The 22989-nt window shown below is 47.4% G+C and overlaps 1 protein-coding gene across 3 annotated transcripts in view; it reads right to left on the bottom strand.

Moving 5' to 3' along the window:
- The window catches only part of LDLRAD3 (low density lipoprotein receptor class A domain containing 3), a 239773-nt gene that overhangs the window by 184213 nt on the left and 32571 nt on the right, over window positions 1–22989 (bottom strand). Inside the window, exon 1 of one of the 3 annotated variants that reach the window (XM_066251284.1) lies at window positions 1298–1395. The exons of the other annotated variants lie outside the window; for them this stretch is intronic. The gene's annotated coding sequence lies outside the window, so the exon portion shown is untranslated. Of the gene's footprint in view, window positions 1–1297; window positions 1396–22989 lie in introns of those variants that run through there. 3 annotated transcript variants of the gene reach the window in all.

The raw sequence follows: 22989 nt of genomic DNA, 5'->3' as shown, positions 1-22989 counted from the left end.
CAGGGTGGGTAAAATGCAGACCTGCCTTCCAAACGGAATGCTAAACTAAGCGGAGGCATGAAAGCGAAGGGTCATGAAGACGATCAAGGAACAGAAGAAGGTCGAGAAAAACTTTAGAAGCCCGACTAGACTAGGGGCTTTGGGCTTCACTCTGCCCACAGTGAGAAACCAACACCACCAGTTCTGAGCAGGGGAGTGACGTAGGGTGAGTAAGGCTTCAGGCAGGTAAACCTGGCAGCCCTCCGTGGAAAGACACTGGGGTAGGGAACAGGAAGAAATCCGACCTGGAAGCTGTTTAAACATTTTAGGCAGCTCTTTGAGAATCGAGGCATTGAGCCTTAGTTTGCCAACTCCAACATATATTCCCCCTTCTAAGAACAAAAGACCGGTCAAACTTAAACTAAGTAAATATACTGAGTCTCTGGCTATTTGCTGAAGGAGGAGACACCCAGTCATCCTTCTCTGGCTTTGGAAAACAGCAGATGGTCTTTTTGGCAGCAGACCCACTGTCCTAGTTCTGTTTTGCTCAGGCTAATGCTGGACTGTTTGCATTGCTTCAGCCCGCATCACGGAGCAAGGGGCAGGCGACTCCCAAACGTAACCAGCAGGGCAGCCACAGTGGGCTCCGAACTGGAGCACAGGCATAAGCCAGACACAAGTACATCAACCTGAGGCTGCCTTCTTCCATCTCCGATGCTGGTGGCGTTCAGGTGTGGGGGGGTGTCTCGAGCACTGTGCAAGCGATTCAGACCCGCTTCCTTGTCCAGTCTCCAAAACCCAAAAGACAGCACAGAGGGGAAAAAAACAAGCAAGAAGCAGAATCAGACAGCAGTAAGTGGCTATGTACGCAAAACTGGAAAATTCCTGATACTGGTTACAGGTTTCTGGAAAATAACTGCTTCGAAAGACAAATAAAGTCACCTTTTTGAAAACTATTTATTTTCCTAGACCTGCCTTTCAGCGTGCTCCCTTCTGCAATAATGACAGAAGCTCTTGCAGGAGATGAAAGGACTCAGAGCATTTTCTGCATGGATTCCATTTCTGCCGCTTTCTGTAAGCAAATCAATAATCGAGTGAATAGCACCCAACCCTCTTCTGAGGGGGCATGGGAGGGGTTCTAACAGGGGCGGGGAATCCATTCTTTCTTAGAGAGTTTCATTTCACCCTCCCAATTCCACTCTATCCCTTTAAACAGACACCTCTGGCAGGGAGAGTCCAGCTCTATTCTTGTGGGAACCAACTTCTCAGGTATGTAAGGGAAAATAACGCAGGACCGGCTTCTGTATGTTTTCCTTACCCTTCGTCTCAGCCAGGGGACCAGGACAGCCAACCAAATACTGCACACGGAATTGAGCGAAAGCCTCCCCAATGACAGCCGCTCCCAAACCCACAGACCTAAACCGCCGCTGGGAAGCATCTGATTTCATGACACAAAAAGGTCAGTCTCAGAACCGAAAAGGGAGTTTCCCAGGTAGCGATACCATGGTAAGGAAATGAACTCTTCAGGAAAGTTCGAGGAAGAAAAAGGTAGAAGCAGCCCCAGAGAGGAGCGGGGGAAGGGCTGGGCATTAGAACAGTACCAAATGCATTTCACGGGGACCAGGAGCAGGGCGGAAGGGAAGGTGTGGACTCGCGCCTGGCCCTCAGAGTGCCAGGGAGGCAGAAAGAAACAGTGCGGGGAGATATGTGGCCCAGTTCTATGTGGAGAAAAAGGGAAGGCGAGAGAATGGTCCATCAAAAGAAATAAGAACACTGCACAAACTATATTCATAACCACCGTTGTAGGAGACTGCCATAATCTCCCGAGTTGTAATTCTGCTGTAAAAACGTGTTTTTAAAAATAAGCCTCAGTAGAAACAGAAGTGCGAGTTGGAAAGCCTACAAGGAAAACAAAGCGGCCCTCTTCCCCACACAGCGCAGCTTCCTGCAGGAACAGCGAGTAAGGATGGATTCATTTCTCAGGAAGACAAGACAAAGGCCTCAATTCTCCGAACAAGCTTATTAATATTTAGCCAGTTCCACACGGGCCTTTGCCAGTTGCAGTGTACTGGCCCTTAAAGGAGAGACACAAGCACACATGCACCCACCATACATGTGTGCTACACGTGGGCACAGAGCACATTCACACACCATAATATGTAACACATGCAGATGTGCCACATGTGCACACACGCATTCACACCATACTGTGTAATGCATGCACACACCACATGCATGCACACACACAACTTGCGCATGTGCCATCCATGCATGCACCACACATGCGCCACACATGCACACATACGTGGCACATCTGCGTACATACCATACATGTTGTGTGCGCGCGCACACCACACATGTGTGAGGCATGCAAGCACGTGTCACACATGTGCGTACACACGTACCATACATATATACACACCATGCACATGTGCCACACATGCACATAGTGTCTACATGTGCCACGTGTGCACACACTTGGTCATATGCATGCACACACACATGCATATGAACGTTCACCCCACAGGAAAGGTGACACTTGAAGCTGGGTCAAGTGAACCTTTTCTTCGGTTACGAGCCCACTGAACCCTCCAGTACCAGTGCGATCCAGTCTGCATTTCAGGCCTCAGGGTACACATGCAAATGGCTTTCTGAAAGTGTATCGGATTCAATCCAATTTGTTTACCAATTCTGCCTGGTTTGTGTAGCCAAGCTTCCTTACAACTGACAAATAACATGCTCCCCCCACCCCCCAATATAAATGCACTGATGATAATTACCATTTATTGAGTTTTCTCTGTGTGCCAGATGCCTTTACAAACATCTAATATTTATAACTGCTTTAATCAAAGGACTCATTAGTTCCATTTCACAAATGAGGAGAGGTGGCTCAGGGAGGTTAGAAACAGTCTCCCCGAGGTCGGCCGGCGTCGCCGAGGACCTGGGCTCTGCACCAGGCTGGGGCTGCCACACTGCACCTTACCTCCTGCTGGAGCCTTTCATCTGGCCGCAGAAACACAGCCATGGCGGGCCCGGCCGCCTCACACCCTCCCCTAGCCCCCCACAGCACAAGAAGCCTGCGCGTCAGCCCACACGCTGCTTCTGCACGTTGCCCGGGACGAAACAATTTACGAGGGTTTTACAAAAAAATCACTGGTCTGCAGAGGCTGGGAAGTGACTTCCAGTTTTAAAGATGAACAAGAATCTCCCCAGAGCTGATTATTAGGGCTGATGCAGCTCATAAAACAGACCATAAAACCATTTCTGTTATATTAGTTCCGTGTTTTCCTTGTCCAGAGGCCTGTCAGAGGGTAGACTGCTGCAGAGATGCCGTCCAAGGCCTGCGGTCCGCCCACACGTAGGGAAGCCTAGACTTGCGTCTTGGCCTCTTCCCTCCCTTGTCCTATCAGAGGCTCTCAAGTTTGTACAAAGGAAACATCATTAAGCAGCCTCATCTACCAGATCTCAGATGGGTCCCAGGAGCCGGTTCTAATTTACTTAAATGATTGAGATCTCTGTCTCCCAGTTACTCAATTCTGCAATACCAGCAGCCAGCAGATATAATTGCAAAGCAGGTAGGCTAGCCTCTCCAATCTGCCAATTCGGTGCCAGCGAACGTTGCAAATTACAGGGTATAAATTTAGCAGGGTGGGTCTTGACACACATTCCTGCAAATTACATGTTCCCTCGCTAGTAGAAAGTGCATTAATTACTTCGGAAGCACGCACTATTTCCATTTACGCCGGGCTTTGGAGAGAGCTGCAAGCAACTCAGAGTCATCTCTGAAGATTAAAGCATAAATAAATAAAGTCTGGTGGGGAGGTAGAACTGTTCCAAAGCTCTTGGCACTGGAATCATTAACTTTCTCCCAGCGGATTGAGGGTGACAGTGTGGCCCTGAGGTTGAACTGAGGCGAATGGAGACCCAAGAACAGGACCGGGAGGCCGGCAAACTTTGAGCAGGTGATGGCGTCGCAGCAATGTCTCCCTCCCTCTCGAGCTGCAGGTGATGGTGTCGCAGCAATGTCTTCCTCCCTCTTGAGCTGCAGGTGATGGTGTCGCAGCAATGTCTCCCTCCCTCTCGAGCTGCAGGTGATGGTGTCGCAGCAATGTCTTCCTCCCTCTCGAGCTGCAGGTGATGGCGTCGCAGCAATGTCTTCCTCCCTCTCGAGCTGCAGGTGATGGTGTCGCAGCAATGTCTTCCTCCCTCTCGAGCTGCAGGTGATGGTGTCGCAGCAATGTCTTCCTCCCTCTCGAGCTAAAAGGGCTGCTGCTTCTGCCACAGGGAGACTGGGCACCAGGTAGCAGGGCAGAGGCACAGAAGGGAAGCCTGGATCTGTGGGCTGGGGCCCACCAGGAGATGTCGCCCCGTATAACAGCAAGCACTGCCCACAGTCCAGGCACTGAGCTGGCACACACAACCTGCATCTTGCTAGGATCCTTCTCTACAGCCACACGAGGAAGGAGCCAGTGATAACTTTGAGGAGGAAAGCAAGGCCTGGCCAGAGACATACCTTGCCCAAGGTAACGAAATCAGAGACCAGAGGAACCGGGTCTGTGCACCTCTCAAACACATGCTCTTAAACCCCAGGGGCTGCGGCCTCAGCTGAGGCTGCAGCCAGCCTTTCCGGGGGAGGGGGGGGGTAGACAACACCACACGCCGGTTCAGTGCCTCCTGTGTCTGGGGCACACAGCTCAGGGCTTCTACCGAGGCTGTCCCCCTTCATTCTCGAAACCAGTCTGCGAGGTGTCCCCTCCTCTCCATTGTAGCCATGAGAAAACCAAGGCTGGGAAACGTCAAGATCATCCAGCTAGTAAGTAGCAGAGCCGAAATTCGAACCCACCCATATATACACCTCCTAAATTCAAAGCCTTTCCCTCTGAACTCAGATCCTAATCTGTGAGTTAGCCAGAACCCTGATAGCTCTGCCGCCTATGTGAGTTGGGGAGAAAAAGGATTTAAAAGACTGAACTGCTGGGGACAAAGGAGAACATGAAACAGAACTCTGCCCAAGGCCCCACAGAGCATACGTCCAGGCACCATTTTCTAGTCACAGCTACAGTGGACACTGGAGGCGGATTTTCAAGTTATTCAGCATCCATTAACTCCTGCTTTATTGGAATCACCTCTCCCTCACAGGCTATGATGTAACAGGACCATACTCAGGGGTCCTAACTCTCCAGGCCAGGGGTAGTCAACCTTTCTATACCTACCGCCCACTTTTGTATCTCTGTTAGTAGTAAAATTTTCTAACCGCCCACCGGTTCCACAGTAATGGTGATTTATAAAGTAGGGAAGTAACTTTACTTTATAAAATTTATAAAGCAGACTTACAGCAAGTTAAAGCATATAATAATAATGACTTACCAAGTACTTTATGTTGAATTTTCGCTAAGTTTGGCAGAATAAATCTTTATAAAACAACTTACTATAGTTAAATCTATCTTTTTATTTCTACTTTGGTTGCTCCGCTACCGCCCACCATGAAAGCTGGAATGCCCACTAATGGGTGGTAGGGACCAGGTTGACTACCACTGCTCCAGGCAAAGGGAGAGGTCACGTGATCTAAGCTGACCTAAGATGATGCTCTCTCCCAGGAGGTAACTCTTGAGAACAGGGGCAAAGACACTGAAGACATTCCATGCCTTCCAAGAAACCAGACCTGGCAGGACTTCTCTTATTATGAAACCAAAGCTCTCTGGTGCCACTCAGTCTAGAAAGCTCATAGGCCTCCTCACTGACGCAGAGTTAAGAAAGAGACTGGTAATGTGGAAGATAAGCAACACACAAGTTTCATAAAAGCTGAGCGTCATCTGCACTCACACAGAGAAGGGGTATCAGAGGAGGGCGGGGTTGACTCCCAGAGGGCACCCGTGCTCACTCTGCCGGGAGAGACTGCCTGGACCAGCCGATAAGTTAAGACCAGGCTTGCCTATCACAAGAGTGACTTGTCACAATCAGATCACTGTCTCGTCACATCTAATATTGATAGGACATTTCCTCTTAGTAATAATAATTTGGTGGATTAATTAAACTTGGAATTCCTGAGCACCCAAGGTTACGACCTCAATCCTGACTTCAGGAAATTGCACATTCTTTGTCTTAAGTGGAAAGGGGTATGGTTTTACCTAATAAAAATGTGTATGGTAACCTGGTATCACATGCAAGGCTACTTGCTCTCTACCAGAACGCCAATAAATAAAGTCGACACAGTTGTATAGGAAATTGCTGTCCTTACAGTAATGAATGTGTAGGATGACTGTGAGCCTCTGATGCATAAACGCCACCTCATTACTGAGGTGGTCCCTCTCTAGGTCTTCCCTAGTAAAAAGCGGAAAGCAATGGGTTAGGTGTGTCATAGGGGTCCTTGGCCCACCTAAGCCAGCCAGCATAAAAACTGTTTGAGCCCTGGCTGGGTAGCTCAGTTGGCTGGAGCACTGCCCTGATACATCATGGTTGCAGGGTCGACTAGGCTCAGGGCGCATTTAAGAATCAACCAATGAGTGCATAAATAAGTGGAACAAATAGATGTTTCTCTGTCTCTTCTCTCCCTTTCTCTCCCCTTCTTCTCTAAAATTAACTTAAAAAATTGTTTGAGAACCATTCCTCTGGAACATTTCTGACCTCCGGAGACCCTGACTGCAAGGTGAGCATCATCACCCTGAAGCCAGGTGAGATCCTGGTGGGCGCTCCCAGGCTGGGAAGAGCCTGGTGCCTGGTTTGGAAAGACCCAGTGTGAGCCCCAGAGGCTGCTAAGAGAAAGAACCAGAGCTAAAAATAATTTTAATATAAAATAAAGGAAGCAGGGGGAGATGATGCTAATTGCAAATATCAATGGGGCCCTGTAAAGCCAGTAGCCACAGCCAACATCACAGCCACCTGGCCAATGCACGTGCACATTTGATTCGGACAGACGGTAATGAAACAACAGAGCCAAGAACTGATGGGCCATTACCTTTAATCCTAGTTTGCACCCGGTGGGCAAGAAATACACTCAATGGGAAAACACTTCCCTTTCTATTCAGGGCTCCCAAAGCCACTGACTTACCCAAGTTTCCTAGAATCAAAGGTTTCTACCTCACCAGCCTTATTCACCTCTGTTCCCCATCTCCTCCTCTCTGCACAAACTGGCTTCTCCTTCAGCAGTCCGCCATCTTGGTTGCTTCTCCTCTCCTCCACGTGGCCTTTCTCTGTTCTTCTTTCTCTGCTCTCTCTTCTAATGCTAATCTCAGGAACAAGAGAGAGCAAGCTCCCGGTCTGCCCCGTTTTATAGTGTAGAAATCAAAACCTTTAATCCAATATACAAACAAGGAAGTCTCTGATACAAAGTCACTTAGGGTGGGAAAGACTTAGTCTTAAAACTAAGCCTTAGGCTATAACAACCCTGCCTGCTTACAGCCTGTCCCCCACTCCCAATGCAAACTATAAGCAAGCAAACCTATATATCATATTTACAAACTTATTTGACCAACAAGCCCTTTGAAAGGATCTCATGTGTTTCTCTCCAGTTAGGGCAGCAAAAGTAACAGAGTAACGCAGTACTAGCTACTCTAGTTGTCAACGGAATGATAAGGATGATACAAGTGAGGACGTGCACAAAGCAGTAAGCTACCAGGTTCCAGCCCCTCAGGAGTCAGGGCCGGGTAACTGTCTCTGCTGCTGGTCAACATGGGGGCACCGATGGGTGTGGACTTCTGGTAACTTTGCTGATTTACAGAGATGACTATAGACATACACAAATAATAGCTAGAAACAATGACGCTTATAATAAAAACGTGGAAACAACACAATTGTCCCAAAATAAGGAGTGGTTAAATAAATCATGGAACATCTACCAGACGGAATTTAATGCAGCCATTAAAACTGGCGTGGAAGTACTGGTGACCAGAAGACACTGTGTAGTCTGAAAAACTCCATTACTAGTAGAAGAGATATCTTAAGTTAGGAGACAAATTACATAAAAGCCTACTGTATCCATAATAACATAGATTACAGAAAATAAAGCTAATAAAAATTACATTGACCAAGAGAGTTGGGGTAAAGAAGATTGAGGACAAACTAAAAGATACATTTTAATGAACAGAAAAACGTTTAGCCTTTGTAAAAGGAGAAGAGTTTAAAAGCAATGCACTCACACAGATAACATGTCTGAAGGATAATACACCCAACTTTTTCGGAATGGTAGCATGCCTGAATGATTTTTGTTTCTTTCTTTCTGGTTTAACTATATCTTCAACAACAAACGACAGTGAGAATAGCAAGAAATGTTATTTTTTCCAACTTTAAGGGGGTCAGAGTAGGTTGAGTTTTGACTCTGAAAAGACAGTTGCCCCCAATAATTCAAAGATATCTTTTGAAGTTTTGTTAAATTTATTGGAGTGGCATCGGTTAATAAGATTATACAGGCTTCAAGTGGACAATTCTATAATACATCACACTGCATTGTGTGTTCACCACCAAATCAAGTCTCCTTCCGTCACCGTGTACTCGACCCCTCTACCCTGTATGACCTCCCTCCACCCCCTTCCCTCTAGTAACCACTGTACTATTTCTGTCTATGAGATTTTGTTTGCTTGTCTAATTTGTTCATTTGTTGCTTTCTGTTTTATATCCCAATGTCAGTGAAATCATGTGGTTCTTGACTTTTTCTGATTTATTTTGCTTTGCATGATCTTCTCAAGACCCATCCATGTTGTCCCAAATGGCAGTGTTTCATCAAAGATTTTTTTTTATAAAGAAACCACATAATAACGCATAAACGGAGCTCATTACTTAAATAGTTCCCCCACAGAATCTTTCTGTACTAAGTGGCACCTTAATGTGTGACTTGGCAACGTAACAGGTGCTTTACATCTCAGACATGTCCACACAACACTCAGATCACAAAACCTTGTGGACTTAACACCCGACGGATCAGACTCGGGGAGGCCACCTCCGTCTCCTCAGAGTCATTTGACCTCTTGCCCTCCAAACTCTCTTTCCAGCTGTCACCTGCTCTTCCGGTTAGCTTCCTGATCAGGAAGGTGCCAGTAAGCAGGGAGCAGAGCCAGCCCCCACGTCCAGGGAAACCAGTTCGACCACTTCCACGGCCAACAGTCACGTGGGAAGGGCTCCGCTAGAATGTGCTAGAACGTGATCGCCCACAGCCCACATTCCGTCCTCACCTGCTTCACCTCAGGCTCCCGGTCCTTCCCAGACCCTCCCCTCCAAACGCTGGCCCAGGTCACCCTGCCCGAGCCATTCCAGCCATTTCCCACCCAACCTCAGGGACCCCAACCGAGGTCACTTTTCACACAGAGGACTGATCACGTCACTGTCCCTACTTCACCTCTGCCCAGCTCCTACATCCCAACCCCGCTGGCCAGCAGATCCGCGGCCTGCTCGACCCAGATTCCATCTACGCCCCTACTTGTATCACCCGAGACGTTCCTCTCCAAGCTAACTCCCTGACACCCCCGTATCATCTCTCGTTCCATACACGGGCTTCTCCACAATAGGACGTTTTTCTTTTTAAAAATTTTTATTTAGAAATTAAATTGAATGGGGGTGACATTGATCAATAAGAAGTATGTCAAGCAGCCTATAAAGAAATGTAGATTTTAACATAAAAGACTCATGTACCCAGACCTCCAAATTCACAAGCATTAATATTTTGCCCAGTGTTTCAAAGTCGGTTATGTAGAAAGATCTTTAGTAAGAGATGGTGTGGATGAAAATGGGGCCGCGTACTAAGCCTGACGAGCTCAGGGGAGGCCTTACAAACCGGCCTTACAAACTCAAGAGACCTGAAGTAACCACACAGAATGGTCTGAAATTAAAACTTTCTAACGGAAAGCAGTTCACAGTGGGTAGTCATGCCCTAGGGCGGGATTTTTTCCTAACAAAGTTCAAGCTTCACCTTAACTGAGCCTGTCTTTTTGCATCTGAGATAACATACCTGGTAGCATACCTTTGTGATAGCAAAGTAATTTCCTTGCCCGCCCCCCAACCCCTCAAACCACAATCAGGGCACCAGAGCAGAGCCCACAAATCCCCTCCTTGTTATTATGATCATGTTCATTGTTAACTGCTAGCTATCCTACACCCATCTATGTAAATGAAGTCTGTGTCTATTCCTTTTACTTTTTATCCAATCCCAGAGATTCCCCTGACTCACCTTCCGCAGGTCCCTAATCCATCCCCAATGGATTTCACGCAACCCCCTGACGTCTTCCCCTCGTATTCTGATGTATAAAACAAGTGGTGGACCTGCCCTTCGCCAGAGCGTTTTCTCAATCCCTCGAGGTTCTGCTTCTCCACAATTGTCATCAGTTTGGCTCAAATAAACTCCTAACATTTCTTACAGGTTTGGACATTTCTTACACTGACAAAGGTCACGAAAATTGTATAATAAAAGTCAGATCAGATAGTCTGCTAACTGCTAACATGACAGAAAGTAGAGCACACAGAAATAAATGCACACACGGTTACTGGTCCTCAAAAACTACTCTGTCATAGTTCCCATCCCTGCGATGATGGCGGAGAGCAAGCACCTTCCCGCCCTGGCTCCTTCTCTTTCCGCTTTCCCCAGGGACCACTGCAGTCCTGGGGCATCTCTTCTTTCCATGCTTTCTGCTCCTCCCGTGTATGTATAATTCAGTTGTGCATATTTCATATGTATAATTATGCATATACATGCTATATATATATATGACTGACAGCCTGATCTCATGGGTTTTGAAATAAACTCAAGTAGCATATACCATACAGATCCTTCCTTTTCCCACACTGAATTTCTTGAGAGCTCTATCCCCACTGGTGTGGGAAGATCTTGTCTGTCCATTTTATTGCTATGTAGCCCTCCATTTTATGGTAGTGCCATCACTCACTCACTTCCCTTAGACGGACGAGGCTGTTTCCAATGTTTCACTGCTGCAGACACAGCTGCAGAGAACAGCCTCAGAGATGTCTCCGCAAGCACACGCAGGACCCGATGCGGGGTCCACAGGACACACGGCTCACCCATCCCCATCAGGAGACGGGGCCATGCCCGGGGCTCCTGATAAGCAGGTCACCATTGTTGCTGGTTCTGGACCCTGACCACTGCTGACTGAACCAGAAGATGGGGTGATATGCACGGTGCGGCCAATGAAAATGAACAGGGGTCCCACCCACACCGCTCCCTTAGGGTTTCCAGAATTAGGGCACAGTGAGCCAGGGAAGCTGAGCTGGAAGAGCTTGAGGGAGACTTGGGGCTGCAACGGCCCGGACACAAAGCCTTGCGACCGCAGCAGGTAGGACGGGGACACAGTGGGCGTGCTAAGAGAAGCCACAACTGGAAGGAACGACCAGGCAAGCTCAAGACAGATGGGGAGAGAGAGGAGCAGGCTGAGTTCTGGAGGCTCTGGCTCCAGTCTCGGTCCCTGAGGAGGAGCCCTGCTTTAAGGGCCTTTACAGGTAATCTGGCCAACTCATCAGAGAGGGCATCCTTCAAGGATCCATAACGTCACCTGTGCCCCAAGAGCCTTCCTCGACCCAAAGGACGGGTAGACGCACTCCTTCCTCTATGCTCACAGCACTTCCCGGCAGCCCTCTCATCGCATGGAGTTCCAATACGCTCGGTCCTAGGCTGTGCCCAGCTAACCGATTCCAAGCCTGTCCCCTGCACAAGTGTGTGAGGGCCCCCGAGTCGGGCACATCCTATCGTTCTTCGGCCTCTTGAACAATGCCAAGCAGAGGGCTTTGTACAGTCAACCAGTGTTTCATAACTGAGTAAAAGCTGTGAGCTCCCTAGAAGCAGGGCCCACTTCGTCCTCATCTTCATCAGCTATCCAGGGCTTTCCAGTGTCAGGGGCAGAGCAAGTCCTCATTAAATGTGTCCTGAACGAATGACTGACACGGGGCTCCCACGAGCAAACGAGTGCACGCATCTGCCTGAACTGCTCTCCCAGGGCTCATACCGCCGATCAAGTTTCCAAGTGGAGGTGACCAGGCCGAAGGATAATTTATCTCCCTAAAGACGCTAAGTGTCAGTTAAATTGCTGTATTTAATAGGGCCTGACTTCGATGGGCTATTTTGAACAAAAGCAATAACTGCTGCAGTAATGAGCCTACTTTAAATTGCTATTGCTATTGCTATTGCTACACTAAGTCCAAAGGATTCCTTGAACCATCAGACCAAGACTCCAATTAGAGATCTGTGGCCATTACAAACCCCAGACTCGGGACTCACATCTCTGACCTCCCCGGAACCTCCGAGGGTATTCTCGGAGAGAATCCAAGATAATCCTCTCCCGAGGTTCAGTCTAGGGTTGTATTTTGTTTTGAATGGCCTTCCCAGCAGGCTCTACGTGCTCGCACATATCAAGCGTGGTAAAGCATGAGTACGCTATGGCAGAGGCTGGGGGGAGCCCTCAGAGAATCGGTCTAGTATTAAGCGGGTTTATTCTATTTCTTGGGTGCATCTGACACTTACTAGCCCCTGGGAATGTATGCAAGTATCAGAGAAGAGGGAGGGACGGAGGGGAAAGGCCTGTATCTGCTACGACAGATTGTAATCTCTAACAGACAAGATGAACAAAAGACACACACAAAGAAAAACTGGATGACAAAGGACTTTGCCCAACCCCAAATCAGCTCGGAGCTCTTCAGCTCAAAAGGGATTGGGAAACACATCCAGAGCCTCGGTAATTCTTAGGGTGAAGAGGAAGAAGGTGAAACACAGGCCAACGAGGGGGGCCCTGCTCACACACAGGGTGCTGACTTCCTCCAGTGAATGCCCTTGAGGGCCCTTGGGCAAATCAGTTCCCTGCTGAGCAGACCTGTGGGTCTGAAAGGGCAGCACAGGTCCAGCGCCCAGCGCCGTGGTGTCCTCTCTAAACGACGACCCCAGCCGTTCACCAGATGACCCGTGAAGAGAACAACAGTGCTAAAAAACATGAGTCCAGAGCCAGACAGCCCTGAACTCAGGTCCTGGCCCCACGACTCTGTAGCTGGGAATCCTCAGCGAGTTACAGGACCTGTTGGAGCCTCGGCTTCCTGATCAGTCAAATGGGGTTAGGAAAAGTTGTACCCCGTTAAAATAGCTACCATTTTTAAGCACCTATGAAGGACCCTTCTGTACGCTAAGGGCTATGTGTGTATTACTTTATTTCAGTTGTCTGTCATCCCATGAGGTGAGGACATGGCTATCCTCTTTTGATAGATGAGGGACTAAGGCTTAGAAGGGGAGACACTCCATTTCCAAGGTTAGACAGTGAGCAGAGGGAGGAGCCAGGCCTCCAGCCAGGTCGGCCAAATCTCAGCATTCTCAGCCTCTGTGCTGGGATGTCAGGAGAGGCTGAGTGAAACTTTAACCTAGATGATTACCTGTTCTTTTTTTTTTTTTTTTTAATTCATTTTTAGAGAGGAGAGAGACAGAGAGGGAGAGAGAGACAGAGGGAGAGAAGGGGGGAGGAGCTGGAAGCATCAACTCCCATATGTGCCTTGACCAGGCAAGCCCAGGGTTTCGAACCGGCGACCTCAGCATTTCCAGGTCGACGCTTTATCCACTGCGCCACCACAGGTCAGGCCTACCTGTTCTTGTTTAACTTCATATTATTTCTACCTGCTGCGTTCCCTCAGCATGCTCCTTGTCCCTGGCCTTCTTGGTCAGGGACACAACACACTGAATGCATGCACGGTGGATTCTCACTGTTGTCATGAAAGCCAGCCACAGGCAGAACTCCTTCCTAGGTAGTAGGGCCGTGGGACCCCACCCCCACCTCCCCCCCCCCAGAGCCGGCCTGCGGAAGAGCAGGCCACTTCTCTCCCCATCTCCGTCTCCGCCCCCGCCAGCAGACCCCCCTCACGGAACAGACTTTCTGTCCCTGAGGTGGGCCCCTTTCACCGGCACTAAATTTGTAATGGGAGAGAGAAAAGAAACCTTTGAAATCCACGTGACAGTTCTTTTTAACATGGGAAACGGTCCTGCCAGGAACAAGCAAATATTTATGCAAATAATTAATGAAGGAGGTTGAGTGTTCTATCCGGTGTTGAGCAAAACTTGGTGAATAAATAGCCCCAGCTGGGAAATGGCCTCTCGCAGACACGGGACGGGCGGCAGGCCTGGAGCAGCCCGGGGGTCCTCAGCCGTGACCCCTGCAGAGAAGGCACTGAGCACCCAGACTAATCCAGGACCTCCGGGAACCCCCACTCATCAGCCGCCTCCCCGTCTGCGACCCCAGCAAAGTTCTCTCTCCTTTGCATCTCTGGCCTGGGCTGTGTACTCAGGACACAAGTAACTGTGTCCAACTGGCTAACTTAAGAGCTGTAGGGGGACCCAGCTCTTCTTTTCTCCCTAATTTCCTGTATTTTTCTAATTTTCAATTATTCCCTACCTCGAACTTTACTTTCCACAGAAGGGCGAGAAACCTGGCAGCTAGGAGTTTTTACTGTGTTCACTGTGCAATGCTTAGAAAAGAGCGTCTCTGCCTGGAGAAAGCGCAGCCTCCGGTGCAAGCCGCGGCTGTGGCCGTGCAGCACACGGTGCACCGAACACTGCTCAGCGCAAAACCACGCAGCCAGCACGCTCTGCGTCCTGAGCCTGCCTCACGCCTCCGGGCCCCACAGGGAAGGTGTTTGCAAGGAGGCTATTCATTGCCAGTGTCTTTTTTAGTCCCAAATTCCGCTACACCTTTTAAAAGATCTCCCAACCCCTTGGCTGGCACTGCGGAACGGGCGCCCAGACGACCCAGCTGGTCCTCTCAGCTCAGTCACTAATAAACTACAGACCCACTTTCTTAAGCTCGAGGGCTCGTTTTCCTGTTTGTTTGTTTCTTTTCCAACGGAAGGCAATCTATAAAAGTGTGGGTATAAGATCAATTTGGTGGGTCACGCCCACCAACAGTTTAAAGAAATGGAACGGAATAGACGGGAATAAATCAGAATGTTCCGGACACGGAAAGAATGGGTTTTGATTCAACTTGATGTACGTGTTCTAGTCTGCAATGTACATGCAACTTTAACAGCCTCATTGAGATGTGATTCCCATACCATCCAAATCATCCACTGACCGTGTACGACTCAATGACTGCTAGAATGTCCAGTTATGCAATCACCACCACAGTCTATTTTAGAACATTTCATCACCCCAAAGGAAAGCCAGACCCCTTAGCAGTCACTCCCCATTTCCTCCTACACCGCCACCTTAGCCTTAGGCTACCACCGTCTCTCTTCTGTATCCGTGGACTTTCATCTACTCTGGACATTACATACGACTATATACTATATACTATATACTATATACTATATACTATATAAACAGCATCAGGCAACAATGCGGACCTTCGTGTCTGTTCACACCGCATGTCTTCAAGATTCGGTCACGTTGTAGTATTTCTCAGTACTTCTTTTCTGTGGTTGAGTAATATCCCATTGTGTGTTTATTCATTTTTTTTTTTTTTTTAGAGAGGAGAGGGAAAGACAGAGAGAGAGAAGGGGGGAGGAGCTGGAAGTATCAACTCCCATATGTGCCTTGACCAGGCAAGCCCAGGGTTTCGAACCGGCAACCTCAGCATTTCCAGGTCGACGCTTTATCCACTGCGCCAACACAGGTCAGGCCCATTGTGTGTATCTAACATATGTACTCATCACTCCTCCACTGATGGACACCTGGGGCTGTTTCCACTTCGGGGCTATTGTAAGTAACACTGCTATGAACCATTCATGTGTCAATGTTTGTGTAGACATATAAATGTGTTTCTATGGGTCACCGTCCACAAAGTCTGAAGCCAATGGGTTACAGAATTAGTAAGGCGTACTTATACCATTCTGTGAATTTTTTTTTTCCCAATAAATTTTAAATCAATTCAGGGACTTTCCTTGGGAATAGGAAACAAAGATCATCAAATCAAACTTGCATTCCTATTGACACAACCATCAACCAGGGACTCCATGGCCAAAAGGGCTTTCCTATCACCTTGAATCACCTGTCACCTCCGAGAATTTCAATCTTTGGGATATCCATCTTCACTGTCCAATCAGATTGAGACAGGGGGCATTACCATGCCGAGCAGAGCCAACAGAAGTCGGTCAAGGGTAAATGTCCTTGCTTAAGCCAGCTCCAAGATAGATTTCATCGCAAGATGTAAATTCCTGCATTGCAAGGTTTCAGACACAAGGGCACTCACAAAATAGTCAGAGGCTTCTCAAAGGTCCTTCAACACCACACACACACACACACACACACACACACACACACACACATACACTGTTCAATTTATGAACTGCTCCATAGGAAATCTGCATCCTACAACTGTGACTATTAAAAAGCTGATGTCAGAAAAGAGACAATGGTCAAAAGCATATCCCTCCACCAGCAAATCTGCATTAATAATTCAGCTATTAACAGCCATGTAACCAAAGAAGCCTGAGAGGCCCATCTCCACAGCCTGGGACACTGAGAACATCTCCACGGTCGCCCCTTTTTCCTACTGCAAAATCACAGACCCCGTCGTCTTGAAGAACTTGTCATCCACGGAGGGAGGGAAGGTGACAAATCTGCGAAGTCTAGGGAATAAATAGAATCTCTACGTGCCTTAAGTTTATGGCCCTCACAAAGCCTGCAAAATATGATAAACCATTATAGGCTTCCCCTGTCTAGCCTGCCTCGGCCACAATTAATTTTGCCATGTTGGAGTGTAATATGGAACGTAATCTATGGAGGTGGGAGATGTATGGCCCTCGTTGCCTTGCAGTGAATAAGCTGCTGCAGTTCGGGGCCCTGGAGGTAAAAGCAGCAATAACGACAGACCTCATTCCGGAACCATTTGTGTGCATTTTCGGTTTTGCATCGTTAAGCAAGACAAAAGTGCCCGAAGGAAACCGTGATAGCACGGGGCTCAAGTCACTCAAAATCCAAATGCCAAATGTATTCTGTAATTGAGATGCATGGCAGCTCTTACACGTACCCTAGAAGGGCATCGCATTGCAAATAAAAGCTGTGCGTCACCGAAAAACAACAGGAAATGCTCTGGTTTTATTGATACTATAAAACCTTGAAGGTCTGAAACGCACAGCAAAATTCAGTTAGAATGTTCCATGTAGGTTTTCCCATAGACTCAGAAGAGTAATGGCAAAAGAAAGTGTTAGTTATTGAAGGCCTTGCATGTATGCACACTGAATTAGGACTTTACCCATGTGATTGCAGTGGGTAGTATCCTTTCCGCTAAAAGAGATTATGTTCAAAGTCTAACCTCCAGCACCTGTGAACGTGACCTTATTTGGAAAGAAGGTCTTTTGCAGATGTACTGAAGTTAAGGAGAGGTCATACTGGAGCAGAGTGACGGGTGTCCTTCTAGGAGAGCAATCTGGACGCAGACACAGGGAAGATGGCCGCATGAAGTTGGAGACAGAGAGTGCAGTGAGGTACCAGCTCAGGGATGCCAAGGACTGCCAGCCACCATCAGAAGCCAGGAGAGAGGCATGGGACAGATCTTCCCTCAGAACCTTCGGAAGGAACCAACCCTGCCGACATGTTGATCGTGGACTTCTAGCCTTCAGAACTGGGAGAGAACTCATTCCCACTGCTGTAAACCATCCAGAGTGTGGTAATTTGGTCCAGCAGCCCTGACAACTGAATACAGCTATCAATCAAATCCTTACCAATGACAACCCTGAGACCTAGGTATTTTCACCCTACATTTTATAGATAAGCAAACGGGCTTGTAAAAACTGAGTGAGTAGTTCCAAGATCACACAGACAGTGAGTGGAGGAACCAGCATGCGGGCTTGGGCTGTCTGTCTACTTCTTAAAGCAACCCCATGCCCTAATTACTACATGTTGCCACTGTGTCCGTAGAGTGGTTTTTCTTTGAAAGGGTTTTAAGAAGAAGATCCCTTTAAAATGCAATAACTTTGATATTTTCTTGCTTAAAAAAATATAGTAATTCGTCATCGCTGGCACTTGACCCACTTCCACCACACGAGGCAAGAGCACCCTCACGTAGACAACTCTATCAGCAAGACTATTCTAAGAGGCACTGTCAATCAGACCAAAAATCGTAACAGATTTTAAATGCCTCATTCATTCAACTCAGCTCGCAGTTGCTGAGCGCGGAGTAAGTGGGAGGAAAAGAGCCGGGCATGAGAGAGAAAGAAACACAGCCCCAACTTCGAGAAGCTCAGGCCTTCGTTTTCTTATCAAGTCAATGGGGCCAGCACTACTCACGCCTGAGTTTTTACAAGCCTTCAATGAACTGGTCACCAACAGGCGTCCTCTGCAGTACTCATCTGACCTTCTGTCTGTACCACACCCACTGCCCCCATTTCCCAGGTTAGGCAGGGCCAGGTGACCGGTTCTGGCCAATGGACTGTAGGCAAATGTGACTCACAGTACTCTCAGGGTAAGGAGCGGAAGAACAGTCAGGTGACAACTCCCGCAAACTCTTTCCCCGCTGTGCCAACGTCCCAGGCGTGGAGCCCTGATCAGCCCCGGATGAAGGAACTAGGAGCAATAGCCCCCCCCTTCCCTGCCAGCCCACCTACAGGTCTGTGTTGTGAAGAACGGGATTTTACATGCTAAACCAGTGAACTGCTGGTTAAATGCATTCATTTCCAAAGGCTGCCTAACAGATGACCACAAACTGGGTGGCTTGCGACAACAGAAGTTTATTCTCTCGCAGTTCTGGAGGACAGAAGTCCAAAGTGGACACAGTGGTAGGGTGGGTCCGAGGGAGGCTCCAAGGGAGAGTCCCCCCCATGCCTCTCTCGCAGCTTCTGGAGGACGCCAGCAATCGCTGGCACTCCTTGGCTTGGGGAACCTATCACTCTAATCTTTGCCTCGGTCTTCACCTGACCTTCTCGATGTCTCCTCCTGCTCTTATAAAAAAAAACACCTGTCATTAGATTAAAGGACCACTTGAATAATCCAGAATGACACTATCTCAAAGTCCATAACTTAATTACATCTGCAAAGACCCTTTCTGTAAATAAGATCACAGTCACGGATAGACATATCTCTGAGGGGGGCACCATTCAACTCACTGACACCCTACTATAGGGGTCTAAGCGTTAGCCAGGTAAGCTCAGGTAAACAAGCCATTCACAGTACCTCTTGGCCACCTCTGTCCCCAATCCTCAATCCCAGCCATCTAACCCAAGCAGGTCCAAGCAGTCTATTATATGGATAAAAGGAGAGAGCTGTAACTAGCATTGTCTAATAGAAATATCATACAAACCACATGTGTAATATAAATGTTTCTAGTAGCCACATTACATAAAAAGATAGATACAGTCCTCATCTTCAAACAGTTAGTTGGCAGAGGAGGCCCTGAAGGTGGGACTAATTATTACAACCCAAAGCAGCTGAGGAAATAAAACTGATGACAGAAGGACCAAGAAGTTCCAACTCCCAGGCCATGAAGCCAAGCAGAAGTGACCTCTCTGTAGCTTTTGACAGAAGAGCCAAGAGTGAAACATGCAGCTTTTCTGACACGCGACTAAAGTGTGCTTCAAACACGCCCCACCCCCAACACACCGCGTTCGCAGCCTGGGCTGAGCACGGCTACCGCTGGCTCCTGCTCACAGCTAACGCCAGGGCGATCCAACTCGGGAGACCCCAGGCACCCTCGAATTTCCAAGGCCATCTTGCCAGGGAATGGTCTGTGCTCTTGGCGGCTTTGGCAAACTGTAGGCTAAGAGAGGGGCCCCCCTGAAGTAGACTCCCCTCTTTAAAGGGAGAGGTGAAGGTCACAGCCTCAGGACTATTCTAAATAAACATTAGAGAAATGTACTCTTAAAAGACATGAGGACGTGAAATCAAACCTTCCGACAGGAACATGGACCCGCCAACAAGGCCTCTGAGATACTCTCTGCTCTTGACAATGTGAAGGCCACGCGCTGCCAGCCTAAGTCACCTTTTTAAAAGTGTCATACCGTTTAGTCCTCACACCAATCCCTGAGGTAGGTATTGCCTCCGTTCTGCAGATAGAGGAAGACACTTGAGATCAGAGAGGTTAAGTGACATGGCCAAAGACACACAGCTGAGACAGGAAGGGCTTGGCCTGGTCCAAAGTCACTCTACCTGCAGAGCCCTCACTCGCACCATAAAATTCTCCCTCCTGACTTTGCCTGTCAACTGCCTTCTGTATTTCCCCGAATGTGACCGAGAGCATGGAGAACAGGAAACTGAAAAGCACTCAGTCCCAGCTCTAAGAGGAGCACGGAACCCGGGGAGAAGATGATCTAAATTGTTTCTCTGCCTCCCTTCTCTCTTTTTTTTTTTTATGGTATATGGAATTTCACAACCAATACGAAAACCAAAACCCAAAAACTAATGCCTTGACTCCCCCTGGGGTCAGCAGTGGCCTGAGAAGTCTCCATCAAAAGCTTCCAAACTGAGGTCTCCAGATGGCTGGGGTGGGAAAGATTCCCAGGACTCCTTTAAAAGGACCAAACAAACTGGTCCATTTGCCTAAATGCTGAGGAATTAGCACATTAAATGTCTTTGTTTTTGGCCGAAATCAAAACATATTAGTGTGGTAACAATAACTACTTCATTCAAATGAAATAGCTTATAGTTATAAATGCCTTTCATTAATGTTTTAACAATACAAATTATTTAATTATTGTGGTTGGGTAACAAGCTATTTCAAAACATCTGGTTTCTGGAAGGAATATTCTAAAAGAGCCTTTGGCTGAATGAGACAGAGCGTGAGAAGCCTAAGACTTATCAGCGCCCGTGTCATCCACATATGGGAAACCGAGCGACTTCACGAAGCCCAGTAGCAGAGCTCAAGTTATCACTAATAAAATAGTATTTCTCGTTCCGCCATTCTCCCAAACTGTTTGCCAAAGTTCACATTTATTCATTAACCTTCACGGTGGGGGAGCTAAGTGAATCAGAATTTTCATTTTATATACACACACACACACTCACACACAATAAGCAGTAATGCCATTTCCAAAAGGACCAACTAACTCAAACCAACTAACTACTTGCTAGTAGATTTATGCCCATCCCAATACAGTCAATGTGGAAAACGATGGGGGGGAGGGGAGAGCCGGAAAATCCTGGTAATTCCTCTCTGATTTGACTTTCTGTGGCTCATTTATTTCTCTATAAGAAGCCTCAACGTCCCCAGCAGTAAAATGGGGATAACATCTGCCACCTGGTAATGAAGATATAACTATAAATTCCTTTGAGTCGCCTGGATCATCAGCATTATGCAAATTGAAGGTATCATTAAGAGAGCTACCAAATACAATTATGAATCTTGCAAAAACACTTCAATAGAAATTAAGGCTCAATTAAGAGGCTCCGTTTCTCAAAACTTTTCATTGCCTTGTTATTTTAGAGACAAGAGCATTTAAAGCCAGCTTAGACATTTTTAGAGAAGAAACATAGAACCTTTCTCTAATAGTCTGATAAAACTCTGCACTGGTAAACATTTGGCTAATAAGAAAAAAGATATTTTTTGTAAAACAGTTGAGAACCAGACTGTTACCTAGAGACCAGGAGATCCCTTCCAGGCGACAGCCACTGGCTCAAGAACCTTGTTCCGGGTAGGACATCAACCAACACATTTCTCTGCACATAGCTACAAGGTCTGGTGTGTCTTCCAAACTCCTTCGAGCATGGTTCATAGGAAAGAACGTGAACTAATGACTCAATTTAACTGCGCTTATCCTGGTGCCTTCAAAGGAGGCAAAGGAATGGCAACAACTTAAAACAAATGGACCAGAAGCTCTGAGATGCAAGGTTTCAATACTCATCGAAAGCTCAGTAACTTGAAAAGATCCCTTCACCCCCATGTTCACTGCAGCATGACAAGAGGTGAGGCAGGGAGCAGCCTAAGTGTCTTAACGGATAAATGGATCAAGAAACTGTGATACACACACACACACACACGCACACACACACACACACACGAGGAGTATCATTTAGCCTTTAAAAAGAAGAAAATCCTGCTGTTTGTGACACCATGAATGGACTGTGAGGGCATTATATTCAGTGAAATAAGTTAGAGAAAGACAAATACCATATGATTTCACTTATATGTGGAATCTAAAAAATAAAATAAACAAAACAGAAACGAACTCTTAGCTCCAGAGAACAGATAGATTCAGGGCTGCCAGGGGCAGTGTGTTAAAGGGGGGTGAAATGGTAGAGTAAGTCCTGGGGACGTCATGCACAGCATGGTGACTATAATGAATAATACTGTATTGTATATTTAAAAGTTGCTAAGAGAATAAATCTTAAAAGTTTTCATCACAAGGGAAAAAAATTGTAATTATGCGTGGTGATGGATGTTCACTAGATTTACTGTGATCTTTAGTATATACAAATACCAAATCATTACATTGTATTCCTGAACTAATGTCAATTATATCTCAATTTAAAATAAAAATGTAAGTGGCTATAATAAAATAGACTAACAATTTAAGACAAATAAAGCTGTATAACCGAAGAGGTCCAGCTCTAACACTGCCCACCGCCGGGGGCCTAGCCCACACTGCCTCAGGAAGGGAGCTCCGTCAGACTGCCCAGGGGCCCTGGGACCGCTCAACCAATCAACATCTCAGGGGCAAAGAACGCAACTTCAGGTCAAAGAGGTAGGTCATAAATCGGATGACCCCCAAACGAGTCCAGATGACCAAGCAGTGAATTAGGGAACAGCAGCTGGGCGTTTTCTTGCAAAGCCTTCGGCCCCGTCTGGCCTGGGGTCACACTCACACACCAAGCTACCCCATCTGGGACCCCAGGCCGTGCTCATGTACGGGGTGAGCAAAGAGGAAGCTACATCACCCTGCTTCCTGGTTCCCCCCATGCCACCCCACTCGGATTTAGCAACCAGGCCAATTTCTACAGCCGAGACCTGCTTCTTCTGGACTTTCCTCATCAGGGCTATGAAACTAACACCCCAGGCCCACCCTGGGACATTCTTCAATGTGGGGAAAGAAAAAAACAACTTGAAAGCAAGAGAAAATGCAAGAAAAGGCTGGCAGCAGAGACCTTTAGGAGAAACTCCTTTCCAAATTTGAGATGCTAGT

Source organism: Saccopteryx bilineata, chromosome 1, assembly GCF_036850765.1.
Source record: "Saccopteryx bilineata isolate mSacBil1 chromosome 1, mSacBil1_pri_phased_curated, whole genome shotgun sequence".
NCBI lineage: Eukaryota > Metazoa > Chordata > Mammalia > Chiroptera > Emballonuridae > Saccopteryx > Saccopteryx bilineata.
This window is presented reverse-complemented; position numbering and strand designations above follow the sequence as displayed.